The sequence below is a fragment of the Pantherophis guttatus genome, chromosome 9 (assembly GCF_059756535.1).
Source record: "Pantherophis guttatus breed Tessera chromosome 9, ASM5975653v1, whole genome shotgun sequence".
Lineage (NCBI taxonomy): Eukaryota > Metazoa > Chordata > Lepidosauria > Squamata > Colubridae > Pantherophis > Pantherophis guttatus.
Genome location: NC_142071.1, coordinates 8560523 through 8579413, shown reverse-complemented (window position 1 = coordinate 8579413; position 18891 = coordinate 8560523). Strand labels below are relative to the sequence as shown.

Genomic DNA, 18891 nt, shown 5'->3' with positions numbered 1-18891 from the left:
AGACTGGAGGCTAAACATATGAAGAACGGTTGCAGGGATTCGATATGTCTAGTTCAATGAAAAGAAGGGACTTGGGGTGACATGATAGCAGTGTAGTCTATTCTGTAGTCTATTCTGGGTGTCAGCAACCTGTGACTCTGGAGCCACATGTGGCTCTTTGGGCCCTCTGTGTTGTGGCTCTGTTGCCTGAGCCTGGGCTATCGACAGATGCAGACTCTGAGAATGAGGGGGAGGAGTTGGCAAGGCCTCCCTCTCCAGGACCCTCCTCTCTGGCAATGCCTCCGGAGGACACCGAAGGACAAACGATAGGCTCAGAGCCAAGCACATCCCCGCAGTCACAGGTGGACAGTGACGAAGAAGATAAGTGCTGGCTGGACCCTCGGCAGAGGTGCAGGGAGAAGCATGCGCAGCAGAGGGGAAGGCATGCCAGAGATTAGCTGAGTCACTGGACCACACCCCACAGGGTATAAATGTGGGTGTGGTGACCGGTTCAGTTTGTGACGAGCAAAAACTGGAAATAATCCATGATCTCTGCGTTACTGGACTTTGCCTGCTTTATCGGACTGCATTTGGATTAATCCTTGTATTGTTGAAATTCTGCCTGTTTTATCGGAATTCTTGCAGTCTAATCTTTGTTTTGTGTGAGTAAAGTCTCACCCCACAGGCTATAAAAGGGAGTGTGGTGGCCATTCGGACTCTGTGACGGACAAAGCTAATCTCTGGAGAGGCACTTTGCACCTTCGGACACAACACCTATTTGCTGTGGATTTAATTACAAACTGGACTATTCAAACTGTGTGTATTTTTGTCTGTGTTATTGGAGTAAAAGTTTTTGGCAGGCAGCCACGGAGTTGCTGCCAAGTTCCTTATCACTGACGTTGAGTGTTTGAAGAGTTTATTTAACCCTCGGCTGGCTGGTTGGGTGTGTGCGTGGTACGGGGACAGAACACTCTGCTGTGGCTCCCTGTCGGGTGATCCCACCACTGGCTGGCCCTGTCCCTCGCCCTCCCCTCCCAATCACTACTTGCCTGGCCTGAGAAGATCCCTATGAGGGGTCACCACAAAGAAGAGGGTGGTCAAGCTATTCTCCAAAGCCCCTGAAGGCAGGACAAGAAGCAATGGATGGAAACTAATCAAGAAGAGAAGCAACCTAGAAAGAAAGAGAAATTTCCTGACTAGAATACCTCCAACTCTGTTATTCTGTATGTAACTATGATTTGGGGGAAAGGGATAAATAGCCATCATTTTCTTTATTCTCTCTCTTTTTTAAACTGTCTGAAACTTAAAACATGTGTGGACAGTCTTTTGACAGGCTGGCTTTCTTTGGTTGGTCAAAGGGCACATGCCAAAGACGTAGACTAAATATACCAGCACCAAAATTATTCTAGCATCTTAATGAAACCAAACTTTTCAAAGTTTCTCCCATAAACACTCCCTACGATCATGGCTTCCTAGCCTCCTTCTTTTCTCCCCGTCTTCTAAAGTAATGTTTTACTAAAAAATATTGAAAACAGAATGGATTCCCAAACAGTAAAGCACTGGGTGTATTTTTAATGCACTGCAAGAGGTAAATGGCTACAAAAATCCAAGCAGAAAAATCTTTAGCACAGAAATAACATGGAAGCTGACCTAAAGAATGTTTATTTTCCTTGCTGGGCTGACAGCTTTGAAAATCAGCAAGTTTCTTCTTTGGGTCAATTAAACTTTTGTTCGGTGAAATTGCTCTGGAGCCAAGACTCCAAGAACATGCGGTATTGATTGTAAACCATGCATAACCCATGCAGTATTTTTTTTTCCTTCTAACCTAAGTGAGCAATAATATCAGCGGGGCAATTTCCCACACAGGCAGTCTGTAAGGGTGAAGATCTTGGGTGATGGATATTTACTGCTTGAAACACTAGTAGAATGTCCAAGAATGATGTCACAGCCCGTGTGAGCAGGTAGAATTCCAGGGTTAGCGCAGCTACTACTCACACATGATTATCATGTGAAGTGTTAGTACCACTTTATAATGCCTTGGTAACACCACACTTGGAATATTGCATCCAGTTTTGGTCGCCACAATGTAAAAGAAGATATTGAAAAAAGAAGACTCTAGAAAGAGTGCAGAGAAGAGCAACAAAGATGATTAGGAGACTGGAGGCTAAAACATAGGAAGAAATCAGGAATTGGGTATGTCTAGTTTAATGAAAAGAAGGACTAGGGGAGACATGATAGCAGGGTTCCAATATCTCAGGGGCTGCCACAAAGAAGAGGGAGTCAAGCTATTCTCCAAAGCACCTGAAGGCAGGACAAGAAGCAACGGGTGGAAACTCATCAAGGAGAGAAGCAACTTAGAACTAAGGAGAGATTTCCTGACAGTTAGAACAATTAATCAGTGGAACAACTTGCCTCCAGAAGTTGTAAATGCTCCAATACTGGAAGTTTTTTACTGAGCCTAGTGGCTCAGCAGACTGATAGCATTGTGATTAACACCAGCTGTCTGCAATTACTGTAAGTTCGAATCTCACCAGGCTCAAGGTTGACTCAGCCTTCCATCCTTTCTAAGGTAGGTAAATTGAGGACCCAGTTTGTGGGGGCAATAAGCTGACTTTGTATAAATATACAAAAGTATGAAGACTATTGCTTAACGCAGTGTAAGCCGCCCTGAGTCTCCGGAGAAGGGCGGCATATAAATCAAATAAAAAAAAAAGTTTTAAAGAAAAGATTGGACAGCCATTTGTCTGAAATGGTATAGGGCACAGGTGTCAAACTCACAGCATCATGATGCCATCACATGAAGTTTTGTGATGTTTTTTCCATTCGCAGAGCTGGGATGGGCGTGGCCTGTGCATGCGGGCCGCCATTTTGACAGTTGTACTGCTTTGCATAGAGACAATAACTGGCTAAATTTTTTGCAACTTTGTGATCATTGTTGGATTTTATTGGTATCATATTAAAATTATTACTCTGTTGGTTTGCATGTACATTGAGAGTTTTGGTACTGGACACAAATTTCTTGTATATCTAATCACACCAAATAAAGTCTAGTCTAGTCTAGTCTATCCAATTCGATTCCTTTTACAAATAACTCAAGAACTCCCCACATACTTCTCCCCTCCAAATCATGTTAGGACTAGCCTCTCTGCACCTTGAAAACAACTGTTAAACATGGCCCAGCAGCTACAATTTATTTATTTATTTGTTTGTTTATTTGTTTGTTTTTTATTTATTTATTATTTTATTATTTTATTATTTTATTTTATTTTCTCTTGACACCCCCTCCTTTCCCTCACAGTGCAATGCATGTGGAAATATAAGGAAAGCACTTCAACTTTCAGAGAGTGCTTGGCAGTCTCTTAAATTCACTTGGGATATGCCGGTGCTTCCATGGAAACCGAAGCCCACATGCACACACATCCATGCACACACAAAGGCACACATAAATCTTCCCCTGAAAATATAGCTTAACCTTCATTTCTTTTCTGGCACTGATTTTGCTAGGGTTTTGTTGCTCTTTTGCTTGGGGAGGTGCTCGGAGAAGGTTTGCTTCGATCTTGGGCATGTTTTACTTGGAAATAAGTCCTATGGTAGCCAATAAGGCTTATGATTATGCAGGACTGCAAGTTTATCGGTCTTAGCATGCCTGTTGCGGTATTCATCATGATCCCAAAGCAAACTGTCAGGACTGAGCAAGAGTCAGTTGCTGGAGGACAGGCAGGAAGCAAAAGGAAAGCCAGAGCTGATGAACCAAATCAAGAGGTGAGAAACCTCACCATCAGAATCAGGGACTTTGGCCAGGTAAGATTTCTGAATCCCATAGTGGAGTCTTTAATGTGCAGCCTTTCATATTAACTGCAACCACATCTCATAATCTGAGAAAAGCCTGGTTGAATTAAAAGAGAGGTCTATGAAGACTCTAGCCTACTTCTCACAATAGCCAATCAGATAACCTCAGATAGTCCAGAGGCGTAGCATGGAAACATGAATTGTGTTCTCTTGCTTCTGTTCCCCATCAGTTGCCTTTATATTTTGAGTCTAGCAACTGCATCAACCATCTTCTAGACAATAGAGAGAGGGGGGGAGGGAGAGGGAGAGAGGGAGAGGTATGTGTGTGTGTGAGAGAGATGGTAGGTAGATAGATGATAGATAGATAGATAGATAGATAGATAGATAGATAGATAGATAGATAGATAGATAGATGATAGAGATAGATAGATAGATGATAGAGATAGATAGAAATAGACAGATGATAGATAGAGAGATAGACAGAGATAGATGATAGACAGATGATAGATAGATAGATAGAGATATAGATGATAGATGGATAGATGATATAGATGATAGATAGATGATATAGATAGATAGATAGATAGATAGATAGATAGATAGATGATAGATAGATGATAGATATAGATATAGATAGATAGATAATAGATAGACAGATAGACAGAGATAGATAGATAGATAGATAGATAGATAGATAGATAGATAGATAGATAGATAGATAGATAGATAGACAACCATTTGAATTAACATTTTATTGCTTTATTGCTTTATCATTATTTGTAAGTCTGTGGTTTGGTATTTGTTTCATTTGGTTTTGGGGAATTTTTTGGTAAGATGTCTAGAGCCATATTGAGTTGGGTAGCAATATAAATAGGTAGGAAAGTAGGGAGAGGGGGGGAAGGAATTCCCCCCATTATTATATGTACAGAGCTGGAAACATTCGACACTACCCACAATGGACAAGTGATTGGTAAAATTGACAGATCTTGCTGAGATGGATAAATTAACTTCTTTGAATTCAAGAGGGGTTGGATTTAGAACATTTGTGAGAACGTAACATCTCAAGGCTGATTACTTGCTTCACTCCACCCCCAGGCTCTTCCTGCTGTTCTCCTACACCCACATCAAATTCTCCCAAAGTTGTTGCTACTCTATTTAGCTTTTCATGTGTCCGCTCAAGAGCAACTGATTTCTATCTCCGCCCTTCATTTTCCCCACCCCACCTCTGCAAGCAATTAATTATCAAGCTGCACCTAAATTATAAATTAGTAACTTTAGGGGAAGAAGAAATAGATTACTTGATATTACAATAAAGCAAGGATGCTGGGAATGGAGAGCGGCAGCTGTTTTAGAAGCATTGCCTTTTTCTTTGTTCGGAATGCTATTTAAACATTGGCAGGGGGCCTCATTACAGACGAATCGATGAATTAGTAAGTAGACTTGTAGCCATGAGAGACAGCGGGGGCTCCTGTGGCGAAAACAGATTTGCACAAAAGAGAGGGAAAGGAGGAGAAGCATAACCCCAGTCCCAAAATGTAACAAAGTCAATATTTTATAATAACTTGCCAAAGGAGTGGGGAGAAGTAGAAAAACAATTGTAAAGAGAAAAAACATTGTTAGTGAGCTCAGGTTCCAACTAAGTAAAGATGCCTATCACCAAGTTAAGCTCTTGACTCCTGGTGACTACATAGATTATGGACAGGCCATTTTCTTAGAAGTATTAGAGAAGGGGTTGCATTCCTTTTTTCTTGAATGCTTTTCCCACTCCCAATCTAGGTTACGGATTCTTTGTTGGTTTCCCATCCAGGTTCCAACCAGGCCCAACCAGGGGTGGGTTCTAAATTTTTTTACTACCGGTTCTGTGGGTGTGGTTTATTTTGTGAACGTGGCTTGATGGTCATGTGACAATTCTTTAGGATTTGGCAGAGATACTGGTCTACCAGGCTTTTAACTGCTTGCAGAGCTGTACCGGTCTACTCATTTGTTTTTGGAGGCCCTGGTCTACTCATTTGTTTTTGGAGGCACCGGTCTACTCATTTGTTTTTGGAGGCACCGGTCTACTCATTTGTTTTTGGAGGCATCAATCTACCACCACACTGCCTTTTAACACTGATCAGCTGTAGGGCGGCCCTTTGAAGCCCCGCGGCAAGAGTTTAAACAGTTTTTTTCCTTCTAGCCGATCAGCTGAGACTCGGGAGGCAGCGAATAGATTGCGGGTGGGGCCAAATAAAAGGTAAGAATAATGCGTGGGGGTGTGGGGGAGGGGTGGGAGGGCCCAGCTCCCGAACAAAGAGAACCGGTTCGGTGACATCATATCATCACCGCTACCGGCTTGGCCGAACCGGGAGGAACCCACCACTGGGCCCGACCCTGCTTATCATCCAAGTTCAGGCAAAGCCATCTCGGAGGCTGAAACATTAACAGTTTAATAGAAAAACAGAGTTGGAAGGGACCTTGGAGGTCTTCTAATCCAACTCCCCTGCTCCCCTATACCATTTCAGACAAAGGGTTACCCAATCTCTTCTTAAAATCTTCCAGTGTTGGAGCATACACAACTTCTGGAGGCAAGTCACTCCACTGATTACTTGTTCTAACTGTTAATTGTTCTAGTTTCATCATCTAAGTGTTGGTTGCAGAGCAATATTTGGGATTTTGTCAACAGATCTGTAACTAAGATATATCTAAGGAAATGTGACTGAAGGGAGTGGTGTCTTTGATGGCCATGATTCTCCTGTCCTTGTGCTGATTCTGTGCAGCCAGAAAGGCAGGTGCTAATCACTCTGCATTTTATTAATCCAATGTTCTTGTGATATACAATACAAAAAGTACAAAAAGTAGAAAGAAACAGGGAGGGATACACCTTCCCTTGTTACCTGGCTTCTGCCAGCTGCTAGAATATCCTAAGCTAGGTATTATACAACCATAGCAGGGGTGCTATTCAGCAGGTTCTGACAGGTTCTGGAGAACCGGTAGCGGAAATTTTGAGTAGTTCGGAGAACTGGCAAATACCACCTCTGGCTGGCCCCAGAGTGGAGTGGGAATGGAATTTTTGCAATATCCTTCCCCCAGGAGTGGGGTGGGAATGGAGATTTTGCCATATTCTTCCCCTGCCATGCCCATCAAGCCACGCCCAACAAGCCACACCATGCCCAATAAGCCATGGCCACAGAACCGGTAGTAAAAAAATTTGAATTCCACCACTGAACTGTAGTCTATTGAATCAATGTGTTTATATATTCTAGCTTTAAAAACTAAAACAAAACCACCGAGTTTAGTAGGGCTGATAATTGATATTCTTGCTGTTATTCTAACAATTTATTGGAATTTTTTATTTGGCTTACAAAGCTATATATCTATTCCCATTAAATATTGTAATCCCTATAATCCCTAATATTGGATTACAGATGAATCTAATTAATAAATTAATAAATTGCCCATCCATTGCCTAGTAATAAGAAAAACACCATTGTTTTGGAATCATAGTAGAGCTCTGTCAGAGAACAGGTAAATTAAGCTAGTTCAGCAGATCAGCGGATCAAATCTCACTGGCTCAAGGTTGACTCAGCCTTCCATCCTTCCAAGGTGGGTAAAATGAGGACCCAGATTGTTTGGGGTAATATGCTATTTAGTGTACTGTCTTTGGTATAAGCTGCCCAGACTCCTCGGAAGGTGGGCGGCATAGAAATATGACTAAATAAATAAATAAATAAATAAATAAATAAATAAATAAATAAATAAAGTTACCTATTAAAATAGTTTTTTATAATTCATACTATTACTTAAATTCAAAGTAATCATAAGCCTACTCGTAATGATTGGCTTATTTAATAAAGGTGTCTAATTTAGTAAACACTATGTTTCAATGACCTAGCCCAATATTTCTCAACCTTGGCAACTTTAAGATTTGTGTCAGCACTTTAAGCTGCATTTACTCTAGTGCTGACATAAGAAGGAGAAGTGGAGGCATCTGGAAAGGGACGTTTGACTTTTCACCTACTTATTTTCCCTGGAGATAATATCCCCTAGGAGATGGGATGGGAGGGGGGAAATTCCTTTGAGCTGGAGCAGTAGATTAGGGGTAGAGTGACTTGGAAGATGGCCAATGAGTGCAGGGGAGTGGGGAACAGAAAGGGAGGGTTTTGGGTCTGGAAGTCAGTGTTGGCTACAATGGAGTCGGACTTAGAATGTCGTGCTTAATAAATGGGAGTTTTTTTCATCAAAGACTTTGTTTGAAATGCAATTTATTTGAGACGACCTCGAAACCTGACAATTTGTGGACTTCAACTCCCAGAATTCCCCCAGGTGGCATGGGAGGTTAAGAAATTCTGGGAGCTGAACCCCACACATCTTAAAATAACCAAGGTTGAGAAGCACTGACCTAGCCCATTAAGCAATATCACATATTAATCATGATACAGCTCTTCCATCTGAAAACTACCACAGCCATACTATCTTGCCAATTCTAAATCACATCACGTAACTTGAGGTTTCACTCACCTTTATGCCCAAAATTGGATTAGAACTCACAGTCTCCAGATTTCTTGCCTACTGCTTAACCAGAGTGGCTCTCAGTTAAAAATGTACGATCCAAAGCTTAGACAGTAAACCCTGCCTCCATCCACCTGCATCATAGATATTATTTTCATCTTTGGAAGAGCAAAAAACTAGATAAAATCTGTCCAACAACTATCCATGACAGGAAGGGGCATTGTATATACATGTATGAATAAGTGTGTGCATTTGTGTGTGCATGCATGTAATGCATGTAGTAGGCATGTATGCATGTATTAATAGGGAGCTGAAAATAATATTTTCTCTCCTTCCCATGCTTCCTCTGATGTTAGTATGGGAGCACAAAACATTTCAACCTCATAGTTTTCAATTTGCAAATAGTTGTTTTGAGTGTGAAACAATCAAATGTGGATTTTGAAAATGTTATTTTAAGGTTGGAACAAAGCATCATATAACTTGAGGTTTCACTCACCTTTATGGCCAAAATTGGATTAGAACTCACTTTCTCCAGATTTCTTGCCTACTGCTTAACCACTACTCCAGAGTGGCTCTCAGTTTAAAATGTACGCTCCAAACATTTAGACAGTAAACACTGCCTCCATCCACCTGCATCATAGATATTACTTTCCCCTTTGGAAGAGCAAAAAACTAGTTCAAATCTGTCTAACAACTATCCATCTACCAAGAGTGAATGTTCCCAGTCCATGTCACTAGGGCATTGTGTGCAATCTATTTTAATTTCTTTTTATTTCTCTTTTATTTTTTGCACTTCACGTTTAACACCTAGGGGCAAGGATCCTGAGAATTCCTGATCAATTAATCACACGAGTTTGCGGTAATGAATTATTTGGTGGAAATGTTTTAAGCCCTCATATGAACGAATAAATTATTCTGAAGGGAAAAATTAATGGCTGCCTTTAGTGATGAAAGCTTACCCTAAACAGCCATCATCTTTTTAGAAAAGGCATGTAAGAAATCTGAATGCTCTTTCCACTATTATTTTTCCATAAAATTAAATTATTTTCAGAAAAGTAAAAAATGTCATTGTTATGGTGCATAATGTTACATGAAAAATACTTTTATTCTGCAAACTGACATTTAATGTTTACTGAAACACAGTTTTATTTTTTTGAACAAAACATACATGAATGATATATTTTTAAAAAATAATAATAAAAATATTTCATTCCTTTTACTGTTGAGATGTTTGAGCCATTAGTAACTAATATCATATTATAGCACATAGCAAATTTCATATATGGTTACGAAAAATTGTATCCAATGAGTGCAGAACAAATTGTCAACAGGCAAATGTAAGATTTTACATAGTGTCAAATGATTCAAGTAAAAGCAGCAACAAAAGCAAGGAAATACCAACATGCTCATATTTATACACAGATACAATTATGTTAACAAGAAAAAAAATAAGGAAACAAAAAAGAAGGGGCCATCATAAACAAAAATATTATAACTTGCTTGAAAGACTTTTGCTTGTTACTTTCAACAAAAATGAAAAGGGAAAGGAATTCCATAGCTGGAAAATGCATATCAACAGACCATTTATGCAAAATCGGGAGTAAGTTTATCCTTCCAGTCAGTGGTGAAATCCAAATTTTTTTACTACCGCTTCTATGGGCGTGGCTTCGTGGGCGTGGCAGGGGAAGGATACTGCAAAATCTCCATTCCCACCAGGGGTGGGTTCTATCTACTTTTACTACCAGTTCGCAATGGGGCCATTGCTTCGCGCACACATACTCTTCTGCGCATGTGCAGAAGCATTCTGATGACATCGGAGTCGGTGGGCGGAGCCTCCTGCCAATTTTTCTACCGGTTCTATAGAACCTGTCTGAACCGGGGGCAACCCACCACTGATTCCCACCCCACTCCAGGGGAAGGATACTGCAAAATCTCCATTCCCTCCCCACTCTGGGGCCAGCCAGAGGTGGTATTTGCCGGTTCTCCAAACTACTCAAAATTTCCGCTGCCAATTCTCCAGAACCTGTCAGAACCTGCTGGATTTCCCCCCTGCTTCCAGTATTGTATCTTAATTTCTTTGTCCAATGCACAAACATCTACAATTCTTTATATCTTCACTGAATCAAAAGACTAAGAATAAAGCCAGGAAGTACACAGGCATCTTTGCTATGGAACAATTGATCTCAACTCATCTTAACAATCTTGTGCATTTCAGCCCCAAATGTAGCAATTAGAGGACAAAGCTAAACTTTTAGATGTTCTGTGATAGTGAAATTCTAACCAGCAAAGAAGCAAAAACACGCTGATCTATAGAAGTATTTGGAGTCCAATTTTCAATCAGCTGATCCATAGCCTTCCTTTTTAAAGAAATGTACATTATTCCAGAATGTGGTATCCATTGCTGTAATGGCAGGAAGGGGCATTGTATATACATGTATGAATAAGTGTGTGCATGCATGTAATGCATGTAGTAGGCATGTATGTATATATTAATAGGGAGCTGAAAATAATATTTTCCCTCCTTCGCATGCTTCCTCTGACATCAGTATGGAAGCGCAAAACATTTCAACCTCATAGTTTTCAATCTGCAAATAGTTGTTTTGAGTGTGAAACAATCAAATGTGGATTTTGAAAATGTTGTTTTAAGGTTGGAACAAAGCACTGATCTGTCCCAAATGTGAAACATATCAAGCCAACTCTAAGGATTGCAGCTGGGCTCTGGATTTTGTGACTTGTGAATACTTTTAGAGAAGATTTTCCCAGCCTAACTTGTACGGCAATAGTACGAGTTCAAGAGCTGAAAAATATTATATTGAAAAATACCCCCAAAAATTCTAGATTGGATTGATCTACTCTATTGAATTCTGATATGAGCATGTACACAGTCTATGTGTACTTTTAGGACTGACTGTTAAATATTAGTTATTAAGAAGATCAGCAACCTTTTTCTTTTGCAGCTAGTAATAATCCCTATAAACAACTTCAGTGAAAGTTAAGATAATCAGAGTCAACAATATTGCTTTAGGGTGCCTGATAGATCTTCTTCTTCTCCTTCTTCTCCTTCTTCTCCTTCTTCTTCTCCTCCTCCTCCTCCTCCTCCTCCTCCTCCTCCTCCTCCTCCTCCTCCTCCTCCTCCTCCTCCTCCTTCTCCTTCTCCTTCTCCCTCTCCCTCTCCCTCTCCCTCCTCCTCCTCCTCCTCCTCCTCCTCCTCCTCCTCTTCCTCCTGTTTTACCATTCCAGGTATCAAGGGAGATACAGAATTCTGGTTCTTGCTCTTCTGGTGGCCTCAACCATTTTTATTTGATGCTGTTATAGTGTGTCTTTGATGTTGTCTCTCCATCTTCTTCAGGTCCTGCCTTGTGCCCTTTGACCTTCTCCTCTTTTTGCATATGTCTCAAGACATTCTCTCCAGGTGAGTAAACTGCATCATTTGCTGTTTTTGTATATAGTTTAAGTTTGATAGGTAGTTTCAAAAAGAGTCATGTTTTTCTATGACTCCATCTGCTATCAAAATGGAGTTTCCATGCCTGTTGGCCAAGAAGATGATTTTTACTCCTCCTCTTCCCCCCCCCCCCACATCTAAATGTTAAAATAACTTTATAGGGGAAAAGTCCCAAGCATTCTTCATCTGAAATTTGATCCTTCAAATGGAGTCAGCATAGATCGGCATGCCACCAATTCTGGTCTTGAATGGAAAACAAGAAAGCAGCAGCTCGTATCAAGTTCCCATTGTTTCTAATTCTTGGAACAATAAAAACATTTTGAGTTTTGCTTTAATAAAATATAACTGACTCAAGACATTAAGACAGAAATGTTTGAGTGAGCTGTTTTGTTCCAAGCTCAGAACAAAACTCATTTCTTTCATACAGAGATGATTTTTATAGCTCAGTTCTATAGTAGTCCTAATTTCCTAAACAAGAGATGGAAGACTTGTTCTGGATAGCTCTCAACAAGAAAACTCTGGGTGCTATTGAGAAAAAGTATCCTTTTTTAAAAAAATCATTAAAAACATTCAATCTGATGAAGATGCTTTTGAGATTTAGTTCAAAGGAAAAGAGAATTTTGATGGCATTTGTTGTGAGTGGAAAATGATCTCCTTGAACTTATTTAGGAGGAAGTGTGGATGCTGAGACTTGCACTGCATAGCCCTCTTTTGAGGAATGTCCATTGCTGACATCTAATGTTCCCATCCTACAAGAAGAGATCAGGAGGAATTCTTTCCCTTGGGACTTTTTCAGAACAGGAAGTATAGACAGCTAAGAAAAAGAATAAACTTAAATGCAAAGGAATACAACAGAAAGGAGGGGGGGACATTCAACAGAAGCATCTTTGTCTTCTCCAGAAACAAATACTGTCAAAAGAAGTTCCACAGAAATTCTCAAAAGCACCTTGAGTATAAAACACGAAAATCTCTTTTTGCGGGAGAGAGAAACATTGGAGAATTTGCAACGCTGATTTCAACATGTAATAAAGATCATATCACAGAAACTCCCTATATTTAAGTGATAAGTTTAGGAACCTTTAGCTGCTGATACAGTTCTACAGAGGAATTATTGAGTCTGTCATCTGCACCTCCATAACTGTCTGGTTTGGCTCTGCAACCCAACAAGACAGATATAGATTTCAAAGGATAATTAGAACTGCAGAAAAAACAATTGCTACCAACCTGCCTTCCATTGAGGATCTGTATACTGCACGAGTCAAAAAGAGGGCTGTGAAAATATTTACAGACCCCTCACATCCTGGACATAAACTGTTTCAACTCCTGTGTCCTCAAAACGACACTATAGAGCACTGCACACCAGAACAACTAGACACAAGAACAGTTTTTTCCCGAATGCCATCACTTTGCTAAACAAATAATTCCCTCAACATTGTCAAACTAGTTACTAAGTCTGCACTACTATTAATCTTCTCATCGTTCCCACCACCCATCTCCTTCCACTTATGACTGTATGAATGTAATTTTGTTGCTTGTATCCTTACGATTTATATTGGTATTGTTTCCTGATTGCTTATTTGTACCCTATGACTATCATTAAGTGTTGTACCTTATGATTCTTGACGAATGTATCTTTTCTTTTATGTACTCTGAGAGTGTATGCACCAAGACAAATTCCTTGTGTGTCCAATCACACTTGGCCAATAGAAAATTCTATTCTATTCTATTTTGTTATTCTATTTATTCTAGATTAGTGCCAACGCCCTCTGAAATTTCCCATGTGCTTGGCAATAACAAGAACGACAACTAATTCTTTCCATTGCAAACCATTCTTCTGATTTTCTCCGTTCTCTCCCCCTGTACATCTTTCCAATCTCTTTTCTTCGTCTTCTTCTTCTGTTGTCGTATTTTCTGTTCCCCTTAGGGCTGCCTCAATTGGTGTTGCCCTTCCAAATAAACACTGAGAAATTTAAAAAGCTCTGATTTAGTTAATGCATTCTAGGATTTCTCTCTCGTCCGAACCCAGAAGGACCCAGAGATCAGAAGGAAGTGGGGTAGGGTGTGTGTGGGAGGAGGCTTGGGAAATGTGTTGGAGAAAGAGGAGGAAGAAGACCACCCATTCCTCCCTGTCCCCCTCCCCCAAAAATTGTATTTCAGTGCATTTTTCATACTTCTGTCTGAGCTGCACTATCTCCGGTTAGACTCATAAAAAATATTGTACCTTTAAAAAAAATGTACTTGAAACTATTGATTTCTACTGCACTGAAGCCTCTGACATTCAGATGCAGGAAAGTTATTGCTATGGACCCTGTGTGCATCCTCATACTTCTCCTCTGCTTGCACAGGTCTCCAAGGATGGTATTAAAGATATTGTAGCTCCCACTTCCTAACTCTGGGATATCAGAGGGATTCTCCTGTGTAAAGAATAATTATCAGCACTGCTGTTACCTCTAGTAAGTGTGTAATTACATGCTCTGTTTTTGCGGGCTTGTGGGCTGTGCAATTTTGAATTATAACCATAATGTCAAAGACTGGCCACCCCCCTCCTCCTCCTCCTCCTCCCTGCTCGTTACTTCTTACCTTGAGAAAAAATAAATCAAAATAGCTAGGATCTTTCTTTTCTTTTCTTTTTTTTTCTTCTTCTTCCTTTTGCGGAGAAAAAATAAATTAGCAAAAGAGGATTCGTGGATATGTGCTTTTTAAGAAAGGGATGGAAAGGAAGGAAGCAAGAGACTCGCTGCCAGCCAAAATTATACACCCGTGATGGCGAACCTTTGGCACGCTGCCAGAGGTGGCATGCAGCACCTTCTCTGTGGGCACGCCAGCCATCGCCCCAGTTCAGCTCTGCCACACACTCACCTCCCACTGGCCAACTGGTCTTTGGGTCGCTGCCATGCATGCGTTGGGGATGGGGCATGTGCGGGGGGCCATGCATGCATGTGAAGGGGGCAGAGTGCATGCGGGGGGCCCGCACATGCATTGCATTTGGGGGGTTTGGGCATATGAGAATTTGCACCCCTGCATGTACACTTTGGGCACTCGGTCCGGAAAAGGTTAGCCATCCCTGTTATACACTAAATCCGACAGAAGGAAAAAAGGAGAAAATTAGCATCGTTAGAAGAAAGATGGGACAAGGGTCCATTTCAAGATACTTGCGTTGTAAAGACAAGGTAAAAGAGCCTTGGTGGCGCAGCAGGCTAAAGTGCTGTTAAATAGCACCAGCCGCCTGCAATTATTGCAAGTTCAAATCTTACTAGGCTCAAGGTTGACTCAGCCTTTCATCCTTTCGAAGATAGATAAAATGAGGACCCGGATTGTGGAGGCAATAAGCTGACTTTGTATAAAAAAGAACACCGCTTAGGGGGGGTGAAAGCCCTACTAAGCAGGTATATACAAAAGTATGAAGGCTATTGGTTAACGCATTGTAAGCTGCCCCGAGTCTCTGGAGAAGGGCGGGATATAAATCAAATAAATAAATACATACATACATACATACATACATACATACATACATACATACATACATAAATAAGGGGAGAGAAATGATGTCAGTTTAACATAGTAGCCCAGACAAGAAGCAAGACCAGATGGACTAATTCTAATTTATTGTAAGGCTACATTACTGAATCTTATAAGTCTGAAAATATATCACTTTTACAAGCCTAGAAATTAGGGAGAGTCCCTTTTTAGATGTTTCCCACATTTCTTTTGCACATCAAATTGCCTGTGGTCTCCCCTTACCTCTGGCTGTGCCTCTCTTTTCCTTGCTTCTCAAGGTCAACCCAACCTATCATTACAATATCAGACTATCTCTGAGTGTTGGCCCCAAGATCAGGAACCGAAATTCAACATCCAGTTTTGCTGGTCAGGCCGGGTAGATGGACAGTTTTTTCCACGCAGGCACTCACCTACTCAGCTGACTGTTGTTTATTGGAAGGTGTTTTTGATACTGGCCCTGATTGGCCAAAAAGATGGCATGCTTATTTTTCCACGCTTGTTCTCCTGAGTGGGCTTTAATTATGATATGCTAATTGAAGCCTTTTAACAATCTCCTTAATTACTTGTTTTGTTCTTTCTTCAATGTTTTTGGCAGAGAGAACAATATGGACATGCAAGAAAAAATGTTGGGAGGTGGCCAGAAGATGGCGGTCAGCAGATGACAACCACTCAAAATTGAAGAGATCGTGAAATATAATAGAGGAAGAGACAGTACATATGTTATTGTATAGACCTCTCTCTCTCTCTCTCTCTCTCTCTCTCTCTCTCTCTCTCTCTCTCTCTCTCTCTCTCTCTCTCTCTCTCTCTCTCTCTCTCTCTCTCTCACACACACACACACACACACACACACACACATACACCAAATATGTATCAAATATGTATATTTTAAATTGCTTAAGCCATCCCCTCTAGGTTGCCCACTAAGTTGACAATAGCTGGGAAACCCAAACAAACTAGATATTACCTTCCTATTTTGTTTTTTCCCCAAATACACTGATTACCAAAGGCCTTTCACCCAACTGTTTGTGGAACTGGGCCTAGCAACTCTTTTTATAAGAATAGGGGTATTCATAAGATACATTCAGTCATCGGATCATCTCCTCAATTTTAGACTGCTGATATGAGGAGTAGACATGACCAGACCATACTATTGGATCAAATAAGAGCCAGCCTCCCACAAAAAAATGATTTTAACTCCTTCAGAACTGAAGAACCTTCTTGATGAGAAGAGAAACGTCTTCAAAGAAAAACAAAAAAAGTTCAGTTGCCTTTTGAAAAAGCACCTTTGGGACTCCTTCGTGCTTTCCTGACTAAGGGTGGAATTGAACACGGCTTTCCTCAGCCCTAGTTAAATGCCTCAATACCTCAAACACCATACCACCCTCTCTATTGATCTGGCTGTGCTTGGATGAAGGGAGGGATCCTTGAACAAATCAGGGTCAAGAGATGAAGGCTGACATAATTTTGGGGGAGGGGAAACATTTGATAGAAGGGATCCATTATAAAAAAAAAGAATATCCCCCTTTTCTATTCCTACAAAAGAAAAAGAATAACACATACGAATAATAGTCCAACTATTATTGTGGGTTTTTCACACAGTTAGCCAGATGTTCAGACTGGATTTGACAATTTTGTCTACCTATCAAGGTCTTCCTAAGCACCTGGGAGAGGCAGATATGGATGTTTGATGGTGTTAGAGGTATCACTGTTATTGTTATTTCAGTTTTGAGGTTGCTTGACTCGAGAACAGGGGTGTCAAACTCGATTTCACTGAGGGCCGCATCAGGGTTGTGTTTGACCTCAGGGGGCCGGGGTGGGCATGGTCAGTTTGACATCACTTGCGTTGGGAGCACCTGTGGTGGTCTGAGTGCTCTGGCAGTAAAAACAGGTTCCCAAGCTAGCTCCGTTTTCAGCTGCGACAGCCTCCTGCAACCCTCTGCCAGTGAAAATGGAGCTCCAGAGGGCCACCCAGAGCCATTTTTGCTGGCAGAGGCACCACAGCCCGATCCTTCGCTGTTTCCAGGGCAGCCCTGCAGGCCAGATCTAATCACTGTCAGGTTTCGAGGTCGTCTCAAATAAATTGCATTTCAAACAAAGTCTTTGATGAAAAACTCTCATTTATTAAGCACGACATTCTAACTCTGACTTCGTCGTAGCCAACACTGACTTCCTGACCCAAAACCCTCCTTTTCCTTTCCCCTCTCCTCTGCACTCATTGGCCATCTTCCAAATCACTCTACCCCTAATCTACTGCTCCAGCTCAAAGGAATTTCCCCCCTCCCATCCCATCTCCTAGGGGATATTATCTCCAGGGAAAATAAGTAGGTGAAAAGTCAAACGTCCCTTTCTCCTTCTTATGTCAGCACTAGAGTAAATGCAGCTTGAAGTACTGACAACCACTCTGTGGGCCCTGAGTTTGACACCCCTGCTCTAGAACAATTCTGGGCAGCTTACAGTTTAAAATCAGAAAAAGAATAGAGAAAGACTCTGAAGTTTCCAGACATCCGTATCCTATAAAACAAACAAAACACAGACAAAAACCATCTACCTACCATTGATAGGACTCCACAAGCTCCCCCAAGGACTGGGAGAACAGCCACATTTAAAAAGATTTCTAAAACAACATTAGGGTGGGAGCTACATGGATCTCTGTGGGAATATCATTCCAGAGGCCAGACACCGTGACTACATTTAGACCAGGGGTGTCAAACTCGTATCGTCACAGAAGCATCATGTGACATATCAGGACTTTTTTTCCCCTTCACTAAATCAGGTGGGGGTGTGGCCAGCGTGTGACACATTTGGCCCATGGGCCGCCAGTTTGACAACCCTGATTTAGACAGTTATGCAGCCATAGTAGAAATAAGTAACATCTTCATTTATTGCCATGCTGCTTTATTGGGCCAGTATATCTCACAATATGTCAAATGAAAAGAAATAACAAAAAAAGGACAATAGATGTAATTTATATAGGACTACGGTGTTACTGAATACAGGATACAATGGGCGTCAATCAATCCTTTTAACTTTGCGTATAACAATAAAAATAAATTGACTTGATCCAATGCTTTAAAATCAAACAGCAAGGAGATGGGAAAAATAGAGTAGGCAATTATAAATGTGCAAAGAGAAAGTGCCTTACCAAAAATGACCAAACAGGACACCGATTTGCATGAAATGTACAAATATAGAGGTGTATTTAGAAATCTTTCGTATAAACCCCACACACATTAAGTATGTTTTTTATTGTAACCAGGTGCCAAATGGCTGGTGGACTTTGTACTAGTAGAAGATTGAGAAAGAAAGAAAATACCATGTTTTATTTTATGTCAGATTTCATCTGTTCTTATTCGTGAAATGTATTGAGCTCCTGATGATAGCAATATTCCCATACTTGAGAAGCTGTCTCAAAGAACAGGGGTCAACTTATTCTCCAAAGCACCTGAAGCCAGGACAAGAAGCAATGGAAACTAATCAAGGAGAGAAGCAACCTAAAACTAAGGAGAAATCTCCTGACAGTGAGAACAATTAACCAGTGGAAGGACTTGCTCCCAGAAGTTGTGGGTGCTTCAACACTGGAAGTTTTAAAGAAGAGATTGGACACCCATTTGCCCAAAATGGTATAGGGTCTCCTTCTTGGGCACAGGATTGGATTAGAAGTCCCCTTCTAACTCTGTTATTCTGTATGATCGGTC

At 40.9% G+C, this 18891-nt stretch overlaps 1 long non-coding RNA gene across 2 annotated transcripts; it reads left to right on the top strand.

Moving 5' to 3' along the window:
• Positions 1 to 3472: 3472 nt before the first annotated feature.
• On the top strand, positions 3473 to 17292 carry LOC117676992 (uncharacterized). Of its 2 annotated transcripts, XR_015729310.1 has the most exons (4): positions 3473 to 3780; positions 11606 to 11668; positions 14044 to 14151; positions 15792 to 17292. It is a non-coding gene; the product is annotated as an uncharacterized LOC117676992 (long non-coding RNA). The 2 variants fall into 2 exon arrangements; XR_004594593.3 differs by lacking the exon at positions 3473 to 3780 and having other exon boundaries at positions 11465 to 11668.
• The last annotated feature ends 1599 nt before the right edge of the window (positions 17293 to 18891 follow it).